This window comes from Manacus vitellinus, unplaced genomic scaffold (genome assembly GCF_001715985.3).
Source record: "Manacus vitellinus isolate BGI_N305 unplaced genomic scaffold, ASM171598v3 scaffold_18_pilon, whole genome shotgun sequence".
NCBI lineage: Eukaryota > Metazoa > Chordata > Aves > Passeriformes > Pipridae > Manacus > Manacus vitellinus.
Genome location: NW_021939324.1, coordinates 7,331,284 through 7,352,310, shown reverse-complemented (window position 1 = coordinate 7,352,310; position 21,027 = coordinate 7,331,284). Strand labels below are relative to the sequence as shown.

The 21,027-nt window shown below is 39.3% G+C and overlaps 1 long non-coding RNA gene across 1 annotated transcript in view; it reads right to left on the bottom strand.

The window, feature by feature from the left end:
• LOC108639272 overlaps positions 1-20,561 on the bottom strand; it is a 38,524-nt gene extending 17,963 nt beyond the window's left edge. Inside the window, exon 1 of the long non-coding RNA XR_001920369.2 lies at positions 20,173-20,561. This is a non-coding gene — a long non-coding RNA (uncharacterized LOC108639272). The remainder of the gene's footprint in view (positions 1-20,172) is intronic.
• Positions 20,562-21,027: the final 466 nt, after the last annotated feature.

Genomic DNA, 21,027 nt, shown 5'->3' with positions numbered 1-21,027 from the left:
GCCAGTCACCCACCCAATTGCTCTCTTACTCCCTTCCCCTCCTCAGCAGGAGAGGACAAAAGTGAGATGAAAAAGCAGTTTAGGAAGAAAAGATAAACACAGTTTAGTAAGAAAAGCAAAAGCTGCACCTGGAGCAAAGCAAGAAGAGGAATGTACTCACTATTTCCCTTCAGCAAGCAGATGTCCAGCCACTTCCTGGAAAGCAAGGCCTCAGAACTTGTAATGATTGCTTGGGAAGACAAATGCTATAATGGGGAATGTCTCTGCATCCTCCTCTTTCCCCTCAGCTTTTATTGCTAAGCATGATGTCATATGGAATGTCCCTATGGTCAGTTTATGTCTGCTGTCCCATTTGGGTTCCCTCACAACCTCTTGCCTATTCCCAGCCTGCTGTCCTCAGGGGTGGAGGGGTAGTTTGCAGAGAAAGCTTTGACACTGTGCGAGTGCTGCTCAGCAATAGCCAAAACACTGGAGTGGTATCACTGGAGAGTTATCAACCCTGCTGTACCACAGATGCAAAGCACAGCACTATATGGGCTGCCAGGAGGAAAGCAGACTCTATGTCAGCCAAAGCCACTACAACGGTACAGCAAGATATCCAGCTACTGCAGTGACAATATGTACAGATAATGTTCCCAAATCAACAGAAATTATGTAACTGCCATGAGAACATTTCCTAGATCCTACAGCACACCATAGAAATCCATCATGTGATGACAAATGGGATACTGGGAAGCTTCTTAGTGACTTTTGATGGAAATTTGAACCAGAAAGGTAAACACTTTTCTCTGAAATACATGGGCTTCCTGGAGATTGCCATTATTTTAGATCTACAGGAGGAGTCACACCAGCCCCAGACTTGGCAAGAGCCAGTAGAAGGTTCTTCACTGACACAGCAAGACCACAGCAAACTCTGCTGCAAAGGCTGCTCTGGGCAAAGGGAAAACCTACATTGCAGTGAACTCTGCAAAGTTTTGCCTTTCAGAACTTACCAAAACTAAACATCACAGGGAATTGAAAAATGAGATACAAGAGATTTCAGAGTTGAATTAAGCTAAGCCATCAAATAACAGGCTCCACAGTGCCAAGCAAGTAGCACACTGCATCTTCATACATAAAGGACTTCCATTGCCTTGTTTCCATCACTACTTTTCCACATTTCTCCCCTAGCCTACAACATTCTCGTGGTTAGAGAAATCAACTGGAATGTCTAATGCAACTGGCCTATAAATGAACTTTTCTAAAATATCCTCAGCTTGTGAGCTACTAAAAATCGCTAGGAAACTGCAGCAAAGGAAGTACATTGTGAACTGAAAAATCTGAATGAGAGAGTATTTCATAGTCTTGTATCATGAGGCCTTACAAGAGTTGGGGACAGGGTCAGCATTCTGTTAAACTTGTGGCTCCTCTGTTGAATACAGCCTAATGCTCAGGATCTGGATGTCAGATTTCACGTATTGCTAAAAAATCTGCCAGTGGCATCAGATATGACTGAAAGAGGCCCCACATATTTGTCATGTGTTTATGTCCCTATCTAGACATTAAACAACTGCACTCAAGATAGGCTGCTTTACATTTATTTTTCTCCTACCAGTGTGTTTTAGTCAACATGTCTCTGCTATTCAGCAGAGATAAAAGAAAATTGAAAATTTCAAATTGTTCACACAAGAAGCAAGGACAATAAAATCTAATTCATTGGCATAAATGGAATGATCACTCACAGAAGGAATTTGCTCTGTGATGTACTCCTATGGCACAATTGATTAGATGCAGACAACAGGAGCTGTCTTTTAAAACTATAATAAGTACTATAACTGCTAATAATGTGTGGAAACAACAATCTGATCTGGAACGCCAAGCTATATGATCTTACATTTCCAAGGCAGTGTTTCATGCTGCTCTTGCCTTTATGTTTAGAGTGTTATATCCTAGGTAATATTTCAGAAATACTGATTTTTCTTTGAGGCCTTTTGACAACCTGAACTTTAGGCATATATTACTTTAATTATATATACTCTTGTTTCTATGAAGCCACCAGAGCAGTCACACCTGTATGTGATCACCAGAACTACGTACATTTTAAGAATTCTATAGAAACTAGAATATTTCCAGATTTTATAATAGGCTTTCATGACTTCCAACAGTCTTAACCAAAACTGAACATTTTTAGTTAGTGAAGAACATGTCATTGTTTCAGCCCACAATCCATTTTAGTTTATTTCTAGGCTGTATGTAAAAGAAACAGAACCTGTGCTTCTGGTTGCAACACAAAATATTTATTGATCCACACCTAATGATAAAAAGTCATCTAAGTGAACAGCAAAACTGGACTCGCTGCAAAACTGGGCATCAAATTTTGCTTGGTAAAAGATGCCTCTGCCAGAGTGTAGTACATGGAAAATGATGGAAGCCTAGTTCACTGTCAGATAGACATTGCCTGGCTTTAATATGTGTTAGTTTAACATCTGGCTCTCCATTTATTCAATATCTTGTACTATGGTCAGCTGCTAATCTCGCTCCTCCTCCACTGATTCAGGTGTAGGCATCTGTCCACCATCTCTCCATGGCACTCCTAGCACCGCACCAGCAACATAAAGGACCTTGATAATGTAAAACTTGTAAATGTAATTTGACAGGATGTAAACGCATCTCTTGCCACCTTCACTATGCCACAGTGATATAAGGTAACCTTCTTGTCAATGAGGCTGTTTACTGTGCAACTTCTATGCTTGTGCTCTTATCAATAATAGGAGCTGAAAAAAGTTGCCCCCAGAGACAAGTCAATATCCAGAATACAAGGAGAATCATATCTTTTTGTTGAAACACATTACAAATATGGACACAAGCAGATCAAGGGTGACTGTAGGAATCCAAACCTATGTGGAAAAAGAACAGTACAAAACCTGATGGAGAATCTGGGGCATGGTGCAGGCACTTCCATGCATAAAATTTCATTATTTTTTTGAGTTTCTATGCAGACCTATGACCCACTTCTGTTCCCACTGAAATCCATGGCAGATTTAATAGGTGCTCTATTTTTTCATTTTAATAGGTACTCTATTTATAGAAAAATGTGTAACTTAAAACTATGCGAATTCTAGACTTGCTTCACCTCTACTCCTCAAGGGATACTTCTTACTGAAGAACTAAATACTATTCCACAGCATAACTGTGAAAGTAACCATACAGTCTGCCTAAAATGCCTATCATAGCATGTTTAGCAGATTACCCTCCATTGGAGAATAGAATTTTTTTCCTAGCTACTAAATACCACAATCATAGTTCGTCATTAAGACTTTGCCTACTTTTGACAGACTGTTTTCAAAACAAAATCAAATTATTTTATAGTTCCTCATCTTCAACCTCCAACAACTCGTATTTGTCAAAGCACAATGCTATCAGAAAAGTCACTGAAGAGGCATGAGAGCTGGAAAATGGGGAGCTACTTCCGATTAGTCAGTCTTCTACCCTCTTCTGCAACATCATATCTTAAAAGTCAATTCTCTGATACACTCCATTTTTAATTTTTTTTTTTAAGATGAGCTGAAAAAACCCAACTTTCCACATGCATTTGGGAAATACTCATACAAAAGATTTCTCTCTCTGGTAACCGCATTACTCAACGTTCAGTTTCTCTCATGGGTCTAATACAGTTTTCAGGACTTCAGCACAGGAAAAGTAACATCCTGCAAAAAAACACCAACCTATCTGTTTCATAAAATTAAGTATATATACACTTAATACACTTTAAAAAAGTACCGCACAGATATCAGCAAGATAAATTGTGGTGGTACTTAAGCTTAGATTTCAGTTATTCCCATTTGTTGTAAATCAACGCCTGGATCCACTGCTAGCCAGACCGGAACTCAGAAGTAGTGCCCACAACACCTGAGCTATGAGGTGCCTCAGGAGAGGCTGAGTAATTTGATGTTGAGCCATACAGGCATACTCACAGGGAGGTAGGCAGTATGCAGGGACGGTTGTAGGGGCAGCACAGTGAAAACTGGTGCTGCACTGGAAGGAATGGTTTCACCCCCTTCTCCCCGCCCACAGCCACTCTGCCCTCTCATGCCAGTGCCATCACTCACGTGGCCATGCAGACAGGCTGGAACCAGGAAGCTGCTCAACTGGAATCCAGCAACAGTGAAATGTTTGGGGTTTAGCCAGCTGGTCTGCCAGTTCTCCAAGTGGCTGCACTTGCAATGGGAAGCCATGGGGATGAGTGGTCAAGCACAGCGACGGGCACAGTGCCATCTCTTTTGGAGCAGCCTGGATTGCAGCCGATTAAGCAGCTAGAGAGCTGCAAGTGGGTAAAACTGTCCTGCAGCTCAGGTGTGCCTGCAAGCCCTACACTGGACGAGACTGGCATAGCAGTACCTTAAGAATGTGTTAACCTGTCTGGAAGTAAAAGCCTCTTTTCATGGCTTTCAAAAGCATATGAATGACTCAGTCCACAAGTAACAGACAAGCTTGTGTAATTAAAGAAGTTTTGTTCAAAAGTGTTCAATAGAGCATTCCATTAATTTTTCTTAACCTCTGTGTTATTGCTTATCTAGTTCTGGGATCCTCGTAAACTGTGGATAAACCAGGGATGTGGATAAACCAGCCACAACAAGCACATAGGAGCTCCTTTGCCTGCACACCAATCTAGTGGGCCTCCAGCCAGCACTGAACCTGAAAACCCTTGTGACCTTGTTAGGGTGACACTGTGCTGGAGCTAATAAGCTGCACGCAGAGGCAGAGTGATTTGGGCTGGGCTTCACAAACACGCTTTTGAACTGGAGCTGGCTGGCGTCCAGGCCACTGAACACTTATGCAGAGGGCATTTGTGCATGAGTGCAACCAACCATGGAGACATATTCGGTGTCATCAGACTGCAGGCTACAACTTCCCTCCGGAAGATCTGAGTATCTGCAAAGCCTCTACTCTGGTTTTCAACATATATGCACTGTACTTCACCTAATCTTCCTGAGACAGTGAAAACTTCCTGCATTATACAAGCTATCCAGTCATCCTCTGGCATTGTAGGATCAACTTGGCTGTCCCTTTTTGCAGGAACTGTCTCACAAAGCTAAAGTCTGGCCATGTTTTTCATTCAAGAAACCTATGCATTAGGAAAGCCCTGTTCAGTTAAGCTTGTTTTTTAAGACATCAATAAACCAATACAAATTATGATTGTGTAACACAGTTAACAAGTGTTTTGTTTCACATTACTTCAATCTCAGTTCAACACAAATAAAGGCTAACATATTTTCTAACTTGGCCATTCTAACTTGCTGCAATTATTTACCACACCACCATTAACACAAAGCAAGTATTTTTATTTCTTGAAATATTTTATTAATAAAATTGGAACTTAACTCCATTCTTTTACTCCCCCCTCCCCCCACATTCTTTTTCTCTCCTCTCTAAGACTATTGACAAAGCTGGGTGCTTAAAGCTCTATATATCTGAAAACACGTAAGGTTATGCAAACAGAATGCAAAATAAGTGTAGAAAAAGAAACTAAAAAGCAATACCATGCTCTGCCTATGCATAATAGACTATATAAAACATAGGGTAGAAAATGGCAGCTGTAAGTAGATGTCAGAGAGTACTTCCATCAGGAACAAGAAATCTAAAAATCAGCACAGGAAAGGGAGGGAGAATTAGGCCTACTACTGTGTAAGTCTGGTAGAAATCAAAACGCAGTATTTCGTGTGGGCAAAAGGCATACTATGTGTCAGGCAGCTATTCTGACAACTTAGGTGTGTCTGGAAAATATCTGCACACTGGATGAATGTTGAAATTTCCATTGAGAAGTAAGCCTATTCAATTAACACATGGAATATCTCAAAAAGAAATTCTAATATTTTTCTGCCTAAATTACTGAATAATTTTGCTCCTTTACTGTGTAACATCTACCTAATGTAAAGAGAGGCCAGCTGGGACCTATTTAATTTCATACATACTTGGTCACAAGCAGTTGATTCATTTTTTTAAAAATTGTTTGTATTATTTGCCATTATGTATCTTGCAGCCTTCTTGGTATTCATCATACCTTATTTAAAATGGAATTAGGAGGTGTGATGCACAAGCTGGACACTGTGAAAGCCAAACTGTATTAAAAATGTACCATTATTGATGGGCTATTAAATAGCTGGAAAAACTCTATTGGCAAAAAAATGTATTTAAGCATATCAATTGGCACAATGAAATCAGAAACTTTCAAATTATTTAATTAAGCTACTGAAGTTAATGGCTGACTACAGTTTGCCTGCAGTGAAGGAAACAGCTCAGTTACCCGAAATCCAATAGCAAAAAATAAACAATCAATATTTTCCCCCTCTGAGAATGGAAGCAAGTACCAGCTGCCACACTGTATACATAACTGAGATCTGTCTCAAGGAATAGTATTCAGATTTACATTAGAATGAGCAGGGAGTGTTTTTAAACTGCCTACACTGACCCAGGAACATAAGTGCTTGTAGTGAGAGTTAGAACAAGCAACCCAAACTTGATCCTTTAAATTCCACTTAGGTACCTTTACCCTAACTCACCTAAATATGCCTGCAGGGGATGTCTTTGACAGGAATAGAGTGAAATCTGAGCACAATGAATAGCCTACTATATAAACAGAGGGATTCCCACCACCTCCAAGGAGGGCAAGAACTGGGCCAACATATGCCAACATATGCCAACGCATAAGCATTCTTGCAAGATTTGTGTAATTTTGCTGTATTTGATGGTAAGACATTCATGCTAATATAAGTTTGTTACATGTTATACCAGTACAGCATACTGCATTAGAAAAAGATAGCTTGTGGCCACGTTCTTAATATGCAGTATGGCTAACCTAGTCCATATGGGAGCGTGCACCAGCTCTTCACAGGGCTCTAGCCGTATCACTCAGAGGGAAAGGATCTTAACTGCTGCTACCCAAACTCTTTGCTCTGTCACAGAGGTCCCACCATGACACTGGGAAGGTTGTTTTATGCCTTGTGTCTTGAGCATCTCAACTCCCATCGCTGCCCTTATGGGAAATACATCAGAGACTGCAAGTTGCTCAGGTTCTAGTATAGGCCATGAGTAAACACTGCAGTTACAATGTTGTCCATAATCTAGAGCACTAGGTGTAAATTAAGGTTCCTCTGTGTCTTCAGTGTTTCAAGACACAGTTCCAGTTCCAAAGAAGGAACTATTCCTTAATTAACAAGGTGTTTTCAACATTGTATGTTTTTCAAGCCTTTTAACATTTAAATAACAAAACAAAAACCCAGACAAACCAACCAAACAAAAAGTAAATAAAATAAAGCTTGTGCAAGGTGACAAATATTAATTTAATTGAAACATTGTACCAGTTAGAAATGGCAATGTAAATAACACTGAAGCACTACCTGAAACACAAATGCTGACCTTCTGTCAGAGATCAGTTTCTGTGGCATAAAAATGCATTCAGCTATCCGACTGTGCTGGATATGTAGGTCTTTCTTTAAACTCAGATTACAATGTTAGTAGGTCATAATGGAGGTATTGTTCCCATACCATGTGCCTTCCTGTGCAATTCTGCTGCTGATAACTATTCAAATCAAGGAATTTAGGTGGAAGGAGAATGTTATACCCTTTATGTCAAGTTATCTAACAAATGTGAGTCCAAAGAAACAATGCATTTTAAATCAGCAAGTGCTCAAATAAATATTTACTTCTGACATTAACACTGAAGACAAAACCCCAGGCATCTTTCTGGTGAGGCAAACTCTATAAAAACTTAACCAATCTGACCTTTCAAATCAGAAGTGTGACGCTCACCACCAGACAAGAGAACAGGGAAGACGTTTACGCAGAAGTGAATTTGGCCGTGAATGCAGTTTTACCACATTGCCTCTGCACAAACAGTTTGAGATGCTTGCATTTCAGTAACAGAAAAGTTGTCTTTCTGCATGAACGTGTTGGAGCTACTGAAAGGAAAAGTGGGACTGAGAAGGAAGTGGGATGTTTGCACACCGTGCCAGCTTTCTGCCCTGTGGGCCAGTGAAGTGAGGAACTGCAGTACAGGACAGTATCTGCTACCACACGGATCAATCACTTGAAAATAATAGTCTAGAGCTTGCAGAGGCTTCTCATACAGGAGTGCTGTCACTTGACTTTGTTACTGCTCTGCAATCCGCAAGTGCAAATGTTCCATGTCATGGAAAACCTTACCTTGGAAACAGTAGAGTCCTGGTGCAGGAGCCCAGGAGGAATCTGGCTCATTTCCCTGCAGCAGAGTCAAAGGCTGGAGTGGGACAATCGTGGAGACAAGCCTTGCCGCCAGTGCACACAGGAAAGGGAGCAAGCTGCTGGCTGCCACCTTGCCCTCTGCTTTCTGCCCTCTGGCTAGCAGAGGGTAGATTTCATCACCCACCTGCGTCATGACTATTACGAGCAAGGAGCCCAGCTGGCAGTGTGTACACCAAGGGTTTTATTCACAGCATTCAGACCCTTTTGACTTCTGCTGTGAGCTTTTGCCAAGTCACATTAGGATCAATTCATAAGGTGAATAATCCTAGGAGTGCTTCTGTTTCACACAACAGCTGTAACTGAAGTTTTCGCCTCCGCTAAAGTGTCCTTGAAAATTTCTTCACACATTAGACAGGCACGCTTAAGCATCTGGCTTGTATAACCAAGAATAAAACTATGTAATTTAAATTTGGAAAGATACCCCACAGCCTCTCAGTCTTGTCCAAAACATAAGACAAATGTGGCATCCTTAGCACACTGTTAACTTCCTCCTTATAAGGTTTAATACATCTTAAATATCAGGAAGAAAACTGTAAGTAACAAACTGAAGAGCCAACAATGTCCTGCTGTTGCAGAAAAAGGCCTGGAGTCTCCATTGTTGGAGAGGTTTAAAAAATGTTAGACATGTTTTTTCCAATGTCAAGAGCAACATAGGAATATCTCCTTCCCTAGAGGCAGGAGCTGGGTCAGATGATTCTAGAGGGCCCTTCTAACCCAGTTTTTCTGTAGGCCTGCCTTGCACTACTCACCCCCAGCTGCACTTAGCCAGATGCCAAATTACAAAGGCAAATGCTAACATCAGTCTTTGCTCACCCCCAAGTCTGATAAGAGTCTCATTAGAAGCCATAAAAAATTCAGTAAGACTTTATGATTTTATTTACTACTTTCATAAGAATTAATTATTAATGATAATTAATAAGGATGGAAACAGCTATAAAATAATAACAAATAAGAGTTAACTCTGTCATAGTGGTAAGACAATTCTCTGATGATTTACATCACTTTAGGTTTCTAAGGAGCAGCTACACTCTACCTTTAAAAATATTTCTTTTTCAAAGCTTTCTTTTTGCTTAGGATGATCTATCTCCAGGTGATATACAGTGTTATGCATTTCCTCTATGCAGATATACAGTTGCTTGCCAGCCTATGCTTGCAACACTGACAGACAGTTACAATTCATGGATGTTATAAATGCTTTTGGTTAAACTAACGGACTAAACTATTAGTAAAGTCTTCAAATATAAGAGCGAAACTAATTAGCTAAGTGGCCATATAAGCACTGCCCCAGCTGCTAAGCAAAGTTAAAAAACAGAATGCCCTTAGCCAAAATTGAAGCCTGAGAAGAAAGTCTGTTGCCTCATTTAGCTGTACTAAAATCACAACACAGCAGCTAGCTACACCCAGGCAGCTGCCAGGTGTGCCTTTGGCAAGATGCTGCTCCGAGAAATGTTACTGCTCACAATTATATAGGGGTGGAAAGCAGAAAATCAGACACACTGAATGAACCAGAGGCCTGCAGTTTGATACATAAAAACTCCTTAACATTCAGAGTGATTAGCAAGATGCTTCTACTTAAGGTCCAAATACAGAATCTATACCCCAATATGAAGCACATAGGTACTAACTTTATTGAAGAATTTGGATTCAAATTGAACTAATGGGGAAAAGCACACTAAAAACTGTACAGAAAATACTCCTATCAACATTTTTTTGAAAAGGTTGAAACTCACATCCAAGCAAAGAGTTAGATAGGAGTTAGAAAGTGGTGTCTGTCCATCTAGCACAGGAGAAATTCACCACTTCACTACCCAGAGGGGGAGAGGGGGTTGGTCCCTGAAACACTGAGATATTCCAGCTTCATAAGCCTAAGGGTGTCTGAGAAGATTTGGGTGCTTACACTTTTTCAGCCCCAAGGCTTTCTCCCTCAGATGAACTGGTCCTGGGGATCACTAGTCCAGAACCACCATCTGAGACAGTAACTGCATGGAGAAGTGAAAACAAATAAAACAGGGCCAGGGACTCCATGGCACAGTGAGGCAGTAGAAGTAGGTAAACAACCAGGGCAGCTTAACACGGCAATTGCCTTCCTGCTGAACCAGTCCTGTGGCTGTCCCTCAGGCTCATCTGCATGAGTTCTTTCACAGAACTGTCGCAAAGCTTGAATTATTGATATCCATGGAGCACAGCACATTGGTAGGTACCAAAGAACACTCTCCCTGCAAAATAAATTAAAAAAAGAGCAGATCCCACATCCATTTGGAGCCTGCTGATAAAGGGCTGAGTCTTGCTCTGATCTTAACCCTGCAGATGGGCCTTCCTGCTCCAGCTGAAGAACAGCATGCAGCACCAAGTCACATTCCCATTCTGCAGTTAAACAGTTACATTCCCAGGCTGTAACTTTTCACTGGGGCTGCTTATTTGGAGTCTAACAGTATGTCTGAGGTAACTTTCAGGTTAAAAGCAAGAAGTCTCACTGCTCACTACTTGCTCAGAGCAGTGTGACAACCGTGAAGAACAAGTGCGAACTATCAAGCACGAGTGTCTTGGTAACACTTGTGAACAGTTTGGAGACCATTGCATGACATGCAAGACCTTGGGAACTCACACACTTTGAAATGTAAATTTCCTGCTTTTTCCCATCACAGGGATGACTACCCAGCAAAAGCATCAAAGATAAAACACTAATAGTTGTTCTTGACTATCTGCAGTAATGAGGACCTAGAATTTCTAATTCCTAACATAAGAGGGCAAAGGATACAGGAATTTTCCTTTTTTTTTTTTTGGTTTTGTTTTTTTTTTGTTTTTCCCTGGAATGTGTTAACACCACAAGGGCTTCTGCCATATCCAAGCCAAATACAAGTAGACCTTCACACTCTTTTTTTTCCCTTTCAAATAACTCAAGTAAAACCTAGATAACGCATCTTAAATATCAGGAAGAAAACTGTAGGTAACAAACTGAAGAACCAACAATGTCCTGCTGTTGCAGAAAAAGGCCTGGAGTCTCCATTTTTGGAGACTGTATTCGCCTAGCTGTATTCACATAGCTGTATTCACCTGCTGGAATTAGAAAGAGATAGTGTCACTAGCATAGCACATTGAGTGCACAGGCAGAAAGAAGAAACAGGTTAGGGTCATACTGCACCTTTTTTGTACGCTTTTGCTGATGCTTACACATAAAATAAGGAGTGCAGCACACTTGAACATGACAATAAAGATGATAATGAGAACCTACTCACTGTGTAAACAACAGTCAGAGAGAAACGGGGCATTCTGGGAAAACCTGAGCCAATTGTACACCTAATTTCAATGGAAAATGAGGTGAGATAGATCCTCATCTCACTAAAGCCACTGGGACTCATGACTGCAAAGACGCATTTCAGTATGATGGCCCCCTGGCACAACGTGACTGGCAGCTGTAGAAGGATTTATGAAGATGATGTAGAGAAACAGACTGACTTTTGTAAGCTCTTGAAATAACTAGCAGCCAGAGAAGCTCATCTACACCACCTGATCTGTCCAGTTCCATTCTGCAGGAATGCTGACAGCCTCGGTAGCCCACCTGCAGTGCCACTGCACTGCCCTCTAGTTCACCACACAATTACTCTCATTGTAAGAAACACTCTCTTACTGATTCGAGATTTTCCTGTTTCAGCTTCAGGCCATTGTACCTTGTCCTTCTTTCTTCTGAGAATGTGGGTAATTCCCTTCTTTCATTTATACTATTATCCCTGCAATTATTTATAGTCTGTAACTGTAAATCTCCGGAGTCCTCCATTTAATACAGTTCTTTCAGTGTCTTTTTCTGCAGTATGTCTTACTTTTCTATCATCATCCATTACTGGCATTGTATCGCCTCTATTTTTAAATAATTTTTATGATATGGGGACTTGATTGCATTGACCATTCTAACTGTAGCAAAATCACAGCTACATGAACCAGGGTCTCATTATTTTAATAGTATCACTTAGGAAAAGGTAGGTGTGTTTTATGTGACAGTGAAAGACTCAAAAGACACAGGCAACCTCATCTTCAAATGGCAAATCACACATCCTAAACTTGGAAGTGTAGAAGCAAAGCTCTGAAAATTCTAAGAATGAATGTCCAAAATATTGTAGTTTTCTTCAACAATACGCTAAGAAACACAAGAGCAAGCAATCACTGTTAAATGAGTAAACAGCAATGAGAACATCAGTCTGAAAGCAGGATCCCATAACAGAAACTATTAACAAAACCTTTTCTCTAGGTGACAGTGATTTCGTTTTACATATATTAATCTAAATTTAAAATTTAAATAATGGCACCTGTTTCCTGAAAATAAGCCAAAAGCTCCAATAATAATAACAACTACTCAGAAAAGCATGGACAGAGTTGATTGAACAAAATGGTTGGTACACTCTAAGATTTTCCTAAACCTCCATTTTTTTTAAAAAATATGAAAATATACTAACAGCTGTTCTGAACAGTCAACCATCCAGTCACTTCGGGATGCATTCCAGGCAATAGACTCTATTTCCACAATATTTACCACTAAATTACTTGAGCCCTTGCCAAACATTGGTAAGTATACCCCCCGGAAATGCCTTCTGACACAAGGAAATATTATTACCTCTATTTTACTGGGCAAAGAGGCATAGAAAAACTGAACTGCACATGAGTATTTGAAAAAATTTCTACAAAGTCAAGCCATAAATTGAACTTAGATCTCCTGAGCTGCCGTTCAGTATCTTCATATCAATATTCTTAGAAAAAAACAGACAAGATAACTGCAGTTGAAAAGCCTAAGGAATCACTTGTTATATGCAAATAAGATTTATCTTCTTGTATCTATGCTATGTTGTGTTGGCACTGAAACTAACTGCAGAGATCATGATAAAATGGATCTCCAAGAAATAAGAGACAAAAAATAGTGATCATGACAAAAACATAACTTTGAAAGGATACTTGCCTACATTTTAAAGTATTCAGGTAAAATGAAAAAACGGTATGACAGTGCAGTATTTATGCATATTAATGATGTGATAGACTTCAGAAAAAAAAGGTATCAAAATCAGTCTGGAAAAGAAGGGTCCTAATGGGATAGAGCTGGAGTCTGATACGGGCTACCAGACAGGATGACAGGCATAGTTCAACAGTGTTATATGGGAGAAAGATGTGTCAGGACAGTGTATTATTACTTGAACCTCCCATACCCATAAAAAAATACTACTGATCACTGTCAGTTCTGGCTACTTCATCACATGAGTGATGGGTGTATCTTCACCAAGAAGCCAATGAAACAACACTACCGTGGTTGAGTTTGGTTTTCTATTAAGTTTTCAACATCAGATCTGGTAAGATCTGATTTGAATGATCATGACCCAACTCACTTTAATGCAAATGAAATTTTACAGACTTAAGTGCTCTATCGTAAAAGATCAAATTGTTAAAAATTCAGAGAATGAGTGAGTTTAGGAGTTTGCAATTCCTTCAAATGCTCATCAAATGTATAATAAGAAAAAGAAAGACCATTATACATGTATTGAATATGATACTAAGACTAAAGATCCTATAAGTATCGGTCTATAACTAAATTAATACTTAATTCACTTTTGAACAGAACAATGACTATACATAGGATGTTAAAGGAAAAAAGGAAACAGAATAAGAGTTTGCAGTCTCTATCCTAAGATGTGCTATAGAAGAACAAAATGAACATTGTTTATATTTAAGGAAGACAATGGGAGAAGTTCCTCATAATGATCAGCCAGTCATCTCTAGTCTTGATTTCAGTAATATACAAAGTTTTAGGGCAAATAACAGAAGACTTCATAAACTTCGTATGTGCTTGAAAAATGGGAGAAAGCACAATCTGTATTTACCAGAATTAGACCGTGCCCAGCTAACTTCAGTCTTTGAATAAGCTATCTCAATTTTTCAACTAACTAACTAGATCAAGTCCACATGACATTCAGTAAAGCATCTGACTGAGACCAACATGGGAAACGATTAGTTCAGCAGCAAATGCGAGCAATCTGTAGAACAGTTGCCAGGTGGGTAACATACATATTAAAGGGAACATGAGGAGTAATGGTGAAAAGAGAACTGTAGGATAAAGGAGGTTTCGAAGAGGTGATCAGCCATGGCACCTACCAAAAAATCTAATCAAATCTTATATATCACCACCAACAATCTAGCCACAAAAATTAGAAAGGGGTTAACAAAATTAAGGACAAGAAGTTGGACAGCACACTCAATAGACAATATTAAACTAAATAATAGAAATTGCCTAAATGTCTGTGAACAGCCAGGCAGAAATGTCCATCTCTCCCCTTTCATTACACAGTTAAATTGCATGTCAAGTTAAATGCTTAGGGTAGGTGGATACATACAGCAGAGACCATGACACCATCTGATGCAGCCAGAGAGAGGGCACACAGGATGTCAACCAAGGTACTTCTAGCAAGGAAAAGTATCAATGTCAGCTAATGTCAGCACAGAAGGCTTAGATGAGACCTCCTGTGGAGCTCTTCACACCCTTGAATACCACCTACCTTTCTGTTCAGTCAAGCCCAGGAAAAGTGGATTCAAGCCAGGAGAGGGCCTGATGATCCCAAGCACAATGGTTAGAGGAATGGTCTATCACCAGTGAAGTGCCCAAAAGAGTTTGGCTGGTTTAGCTTGGAAAAAAGGGGGCTAAGGGAGGACAGGGACTAAACTGGCACAGTCACTAAACATGAAAGTCAGTCGGTCTCAGAAAAAACGGGAACAAAATTAACAGAATAAATTCTGTGTGGAAATTAGAAGGTAACTAGGTATTGCAGAAACAAGACATCAGGATACTCTTGATAAGATTTACAGTAGATGTCACTGTGGAAAAAAAAAACACCAAGAAACCCTCCTTTTCCTTTTGAAAGCAATTGTAACAAGGAAATATTTACTTCACAAGAATAGAACATATTTATGTCTATCCTATCCAGGTATGTCCTCAGACAGCCCAAGGCCTAAGGAAGCTGATTTTCAATCTGCAGAACTAAAGTTAGAGTCCATGTATTGCTACAAACAGATACATTAAACACATTATATTATATTATTCAAATAAATACAGAAACTGTATTTCATGATGTCATTTCATTTCACAGAAGCAATTTCCTTTTAAGCAACATCTAACAATATTTCAGCATGCAGAACAGTATTATTTTGCATATAAATGCAGAGACATCAGTACTGATCAATTTCAGTGTAATTTAAAACTTAAGTAAGTGCTGTTATACTGCATTTCCTCAGTTTGTAAATCTGTCTACCACTTCTTACTAAACACCACCTGCACCAGAGAAGAGCTTGACCATTTGCCTGTCGAATACTCCACCTCCTCCCTAACGACAGAATCCAAAAAAAGACCATGAAACTTAAACATATGGGGAAGAGGAAGGGCTAATGAATGAAAATGGCAAGAGTTTACAACACTCTTAGACATGAAAAATGATATTTACATTTAAAACATGAGTGGGTAATGCAGTGTGACAAGAGATCATTTTTGCAATAACTATGGGACATGGAAAACACAACCCAGTGTTCAAATAACTGATGAGGCTAGGACAGCTCTTCTACCATGTCTTTAGTTTATCCTTCTTTTGATCATCAAGCGCCATAGCGTCTCTGCATTGAACAGGGAGAACTTCCCTCACATGGCTCGCTGCAACTTACTCTTCTACAGATGCACGCTGGTTTTCTGTGACATTTGTTACCTTTCATGTGAATCAGTAACATATTTAGAAGTTCCTATATTCAGGCTAATATACTGTATTCTGTTTCTACATTCTCCTCCAAATCCGGACATTCCCAAAATATTTCAGATCATCTGCTCACATGTCCATGCGAAGGGAAACTAGTATTTCTTGTCATACCTCTCTAGTGACACCCTCACCAGCGCCTGGTTAAAAACTTCTCTGCTACCATTCAAGAGCATCATAGCCCACTCCAAGCTTGCCAGTAACGTCTTTTTTGCTTCCCATTAGTTCCTATGCTGTATAGGCACAACATCAAAATCTGAAATTTTAACCCATTTATATAATTACTTTTTAAAATTAACTATTTTTAACACACACCCCACCATTTTTCATGCTTTGTAAAGAAGAACACAAATATTAATATCCTTCTCTATTTCTATACAGAGTTTTCTGGAACACAAATGTCATATTTCCCATGTGTATGCATGTGTACTTCCACACAGGTGAACATATACAATGTACACTGTTAATCAGCGTACATTAAGCAAACAAACTTTGACTTCCTCTTTTTCCACTCTAAAACTTTACAAACATGCACTTCTCATGGATTTTTAATAGATGTTCATATTAACAGATTTTCTCACAAGAAAATCTGATCAGAATATACTCCAGCTTCTATATACTTATAATAAATCTTCCAGTATCAACAATTTTTTTTTATTACTAAGCATATAGAATTGATGTTACAGGCTAAAGAGTATCTCATTTCTAAAGATAAACATAAAAAGGCAAAGTAACCACACAGCTGCAAAATTCGTAAGGCTGTATTTTCAGGCCACATTCTGTGCCACATCTGACAGAAATGGAGGCTCTTTTCTCACAACTGAAGTTTTATCATATATTACTGGGGAAAAAAAAAAGGGTAGTGGAAGTTTTGGTTCCAAAGCATGACATACAACTCTCATTTGCAAGTTTACGCACTGCACAGTACCACCAGTGAAACACAAACTTGGGTTTTGAAAACTAATTAAATACTTCCAGGTTCTGTTCCTAACACGATGTAGCTATTGTGATGTCTTCCAATATCATAACACTAAATAAAGTGCACTAATCACACATACTCACCAACAGGGGAATCCCATTAGTAAGTGACCATACAAAGAAAACAAACTAATTGGTAGCACAGAAGAGGAAATCCTGTCCTCACAGAAACCAGCAGCAAATTCCTATTGATGGTGGCAGATCAAGAATTGTATCCATTGTTTTAGCCATCATGAAGAATACATCCAAAAGAGATAAGTATTTTCTAGCCTTCTTGAGAGATGAACTATACAGTTTTCTTGTACCACTAATGATTAAAAAAATTGTAAAAAAGTGAACTAAAATCACCAGTGAGACTTAAATTCTGCCTCATTTTTATAGCTCAGACGATGACGGCAGGAAGGGGAAGAAGGACTTTTCTGTAAGAGTCTTAATTCACTGTTTGTTAGATATCCTGAGAACACCACAGGAAAGGTGGTTTTTTACTGCAAAGTTGTGTATGTGTTTGTTCTCCTTTTTTTGCCCACAGCTGCAGACAAAACAAAGAACATGGACATGAACAGCACTCTGAACACCAGTATAAACCCTCACATAGTTTGCAGAGGCTTTGCAAAAAAAAAAAAAAAAAGGAAAAAAAGAAAAATAGGCCAAATTATCCCTTAGATACAGCCACACAATCACATGCATCAGGATTCATGCACATACCTATTTTAAATTATTCCCAAAGGATGCATTCTCTCTCTCATCCTCTGTACAACTCCTCTGAAGCCAGTAATATAGATCCTGGCTCTGCATTTCCAAAATATAGCTATGAACACACCTCCTTGGTTTACTGTCAGTTCAGGCATTCAATGATCTTACAAGCAGTTAATGTCTTTGATGACAACACACAGTGAAGAAAATATTTTTGTAAGGCAAGGTGCTATCCCATGATATGTAGTTGCTGCTTTTTCTACTCATGAGGCTTTCCTTTATTAGACTAGCTGGAATACTGTAGACACATCCTCACTTCATGTCCTTCACCAGAGGTGCCGGAGGCAAAAGTTCCATTGATTTAAGACCTGAGGCTGAATCAATAATCCCAGTGCTTTACGAATTCATTTAGAAATGGAGGCTATATGGTCTTTAAGGCAAAAAGAGAAAGGAACACAAAACACACTGAATTTGTATTACGTGTGCTCCAGAAGGTCCTTTTTGTTCTTTATTTTCTCTTTTAAGTTGCCTTTACACTCTACAACCAACAGAGCAAATTAATTTTCCCAAAGGATGGAACCATTTATCCATTTTTGGTAAGTCCAAATGCATTAACAGGTGAATTGATGCTGGAAAGTCTTGGGAGCCCAATATCCATGAAAATTCCCAAAAGGAAAGGTAACACGATGCCATTTTTTGTTACTGGTGTCATATTTTAAGGTAAAGGCAATGCCTGACTGGTTCACTTAGCTTCTTGGCAATTCTTTCCAGCTTTTTTCAAGGGAACATCACATATTCAAGAATATTCACCAGTTGCAGGTCCAAAAACAGAATGGAGACCTGAAGACTTCTCTAAAAACAATTAGCAGTAATCAAACAATTATCCATAACATCTAATACTATATACCACTTGACACTTTAGTTTTTGCGCAGATTCTTCCGCAGAATACCCACACATGAAGATGGCAAGTCTTATTATCACAAATGAGAAATCTGCAACAAGCCTTCACATCCAGTGAAATATCACTGAATCCAAATACATACAGACACTTTATAGTACTGCACAATATGCATATGTGTTGCTCAGTACAATAGAAGAAGCCAGCCTGGTTAGTCCCGCACGATTGCCTATGTAGTTTTGGAAACATTAGCCCTGTACTCTGCATACCATATGTATTTATAGCACATACTGAATATATATACACTATTGCAAATAATAACAGAAGATGGATCTAGTTCTGAGACAGACCGGTTCAGAGAGCAGTACAGGAGTGGAGCACCCTTGGAAACCATTCTTGACTATTGGAACTTGCCTAACGAAGATGACAGTGTCAGCTTTTCCTCACATTCCCTCTCTGCACTCCTTGAGGTCATCCACTTTCTAAACTACTTACTGCCTGCAGCTTCCTGACTTCCCCAAAGCTGAAGAAGTTCAACTCAGACATATTGAAAAACCAAAGACTGCAGGTCACACACTGAAACAAAGCAAATGTTAATGCATTTGATGACAAAAGGAGTTATGGTTACAAGAGTCAGCTCACATTCCCTACAAAATTCAACACCCTTCCTAAGCCTTAGACCATCCTGGGTGCTTTGCTCCTACATTACCATTAGCACAGTAGGGCTGCTATTCTTCCAAGTGTGCATATCTCCAACAGAGACCCACAACTTTATTCTATTCTCCTGTACAGATATATTCTGGTTTGTATCCTTGTGTGTATGAAAAAAAGTTACCCTAAAATTCATTATACAAACTACAGATCCTCCCAGATACCTTCCCATTCCCACATGAAGCAAGCCCTTGCAAGACTATGGCTGCTGCAAAGGCACAAAACTTCAGTGCAGATGGTTCCCAAGGATCTTGCAGATGGTCTCGTAGTATCCAACAGGCTACCTGCCCTTTTCTTCCTGTAGGGATGGTGCTAAGGAAGGAGTTCTGAGATTCTTTTGTGGAGTTTCCATCAAAACCTGTGGATTATCAGTCTCATGCACTTACTTACTCATGCATTTCAACTTAATTGAAACACCAAAAATTACTTTACAGCAAGTTCTGCTTTGGAGTCTAAATCGTTAGGCATACAAAGAGCTAAGTACACCCAAGACAGAAAGCCGGATTCCCATTAAAAACCTAGTTGCAGGTGTTCATGGAGCAGTGATAATGCAGTGGACAAAGCCTTCTTTTCCTCCTTCCAGTAAATCTGTACGTTCCACAGACAAACAAGGAATGCCATCAACTACCAGCATACACTAAGTTATGTCCAGCTCTGTATTTCTGCATGACTGGAGTCTTCTTGTGTATTGATGCACTCAAGTGTGTGGCTTACAAAATATTCCTGTAATGATAGCAGGACATTTGTGAAAATGCTGTTCAGCTCAAAGCACAGTAGACCACGCAACAGTGAGCACCTGACTGAAGGCAGTATGTCATGCTGAAGATCTGCAAGGAGAACAAAGCTTTCAGTGTGCCACTTACACTAAGCCATCTTCCTGAGGACCCCAGTCAACCCCCTTGTACACAATAGATTTTTCTTGCTTGAAGCAGCATATGAGACCACGAGGTAGGGGGGCTTTAGGGAGGCAAACACTAGGAACTGCTCTCTTCACATTTAAACGTATATCAGAAATATAATTCCCAGATGTATTTCAGTTACATGAAATCCAATCTTGACTTTTTAAGCAAGTCTAATACATCGACTATTTGCCCACTTGGATGATGTGGACACTCATTCATTACATGAACTCCAAGGGATAATACACTCCAAAGTTATTCATGAGGTAATACGATTTGTCTTTACTGCAGTCATGATACAACTGGATGCAAATCAAAAAGGGCTTCACTCTGCAAATAATACATAAAGAAATGTGTTATAACATTCAGGAAACAGAACCTCAAATATACTTGCTATACTGGAGGAATCATTCACGTTACTGGAAAAGACTTCAAATATTAGGCTAATAAATTATGATTTCTTTTCCAAGGAAAGAAACAGCAACCATTTTTTTCATAATTTTTTGGTAGAGCTGCTTGCTGACGTTTACGTCTCCACTACAACACGAAAAGCACACCAAACAGTATTACCATAAAATAGCAAGTCCGTGAAAATAAACGAAAAAACCCCACAGGATTTCAGAATGCACAATTTCGAATTCAAAGAGCGCTGTGTACAAACCCAACTTTGCATTTTACCAGCCCTCCTTTTCTTTTTACATTTCGCCACGACATAATTGGATATACAAAACGCTACAAACGTGGAATAAAACTACAAATTCTCTTCCTTAAAATAAAAGGTTACGCTTGTAATTACACGACTTTGACATATCATTTTGT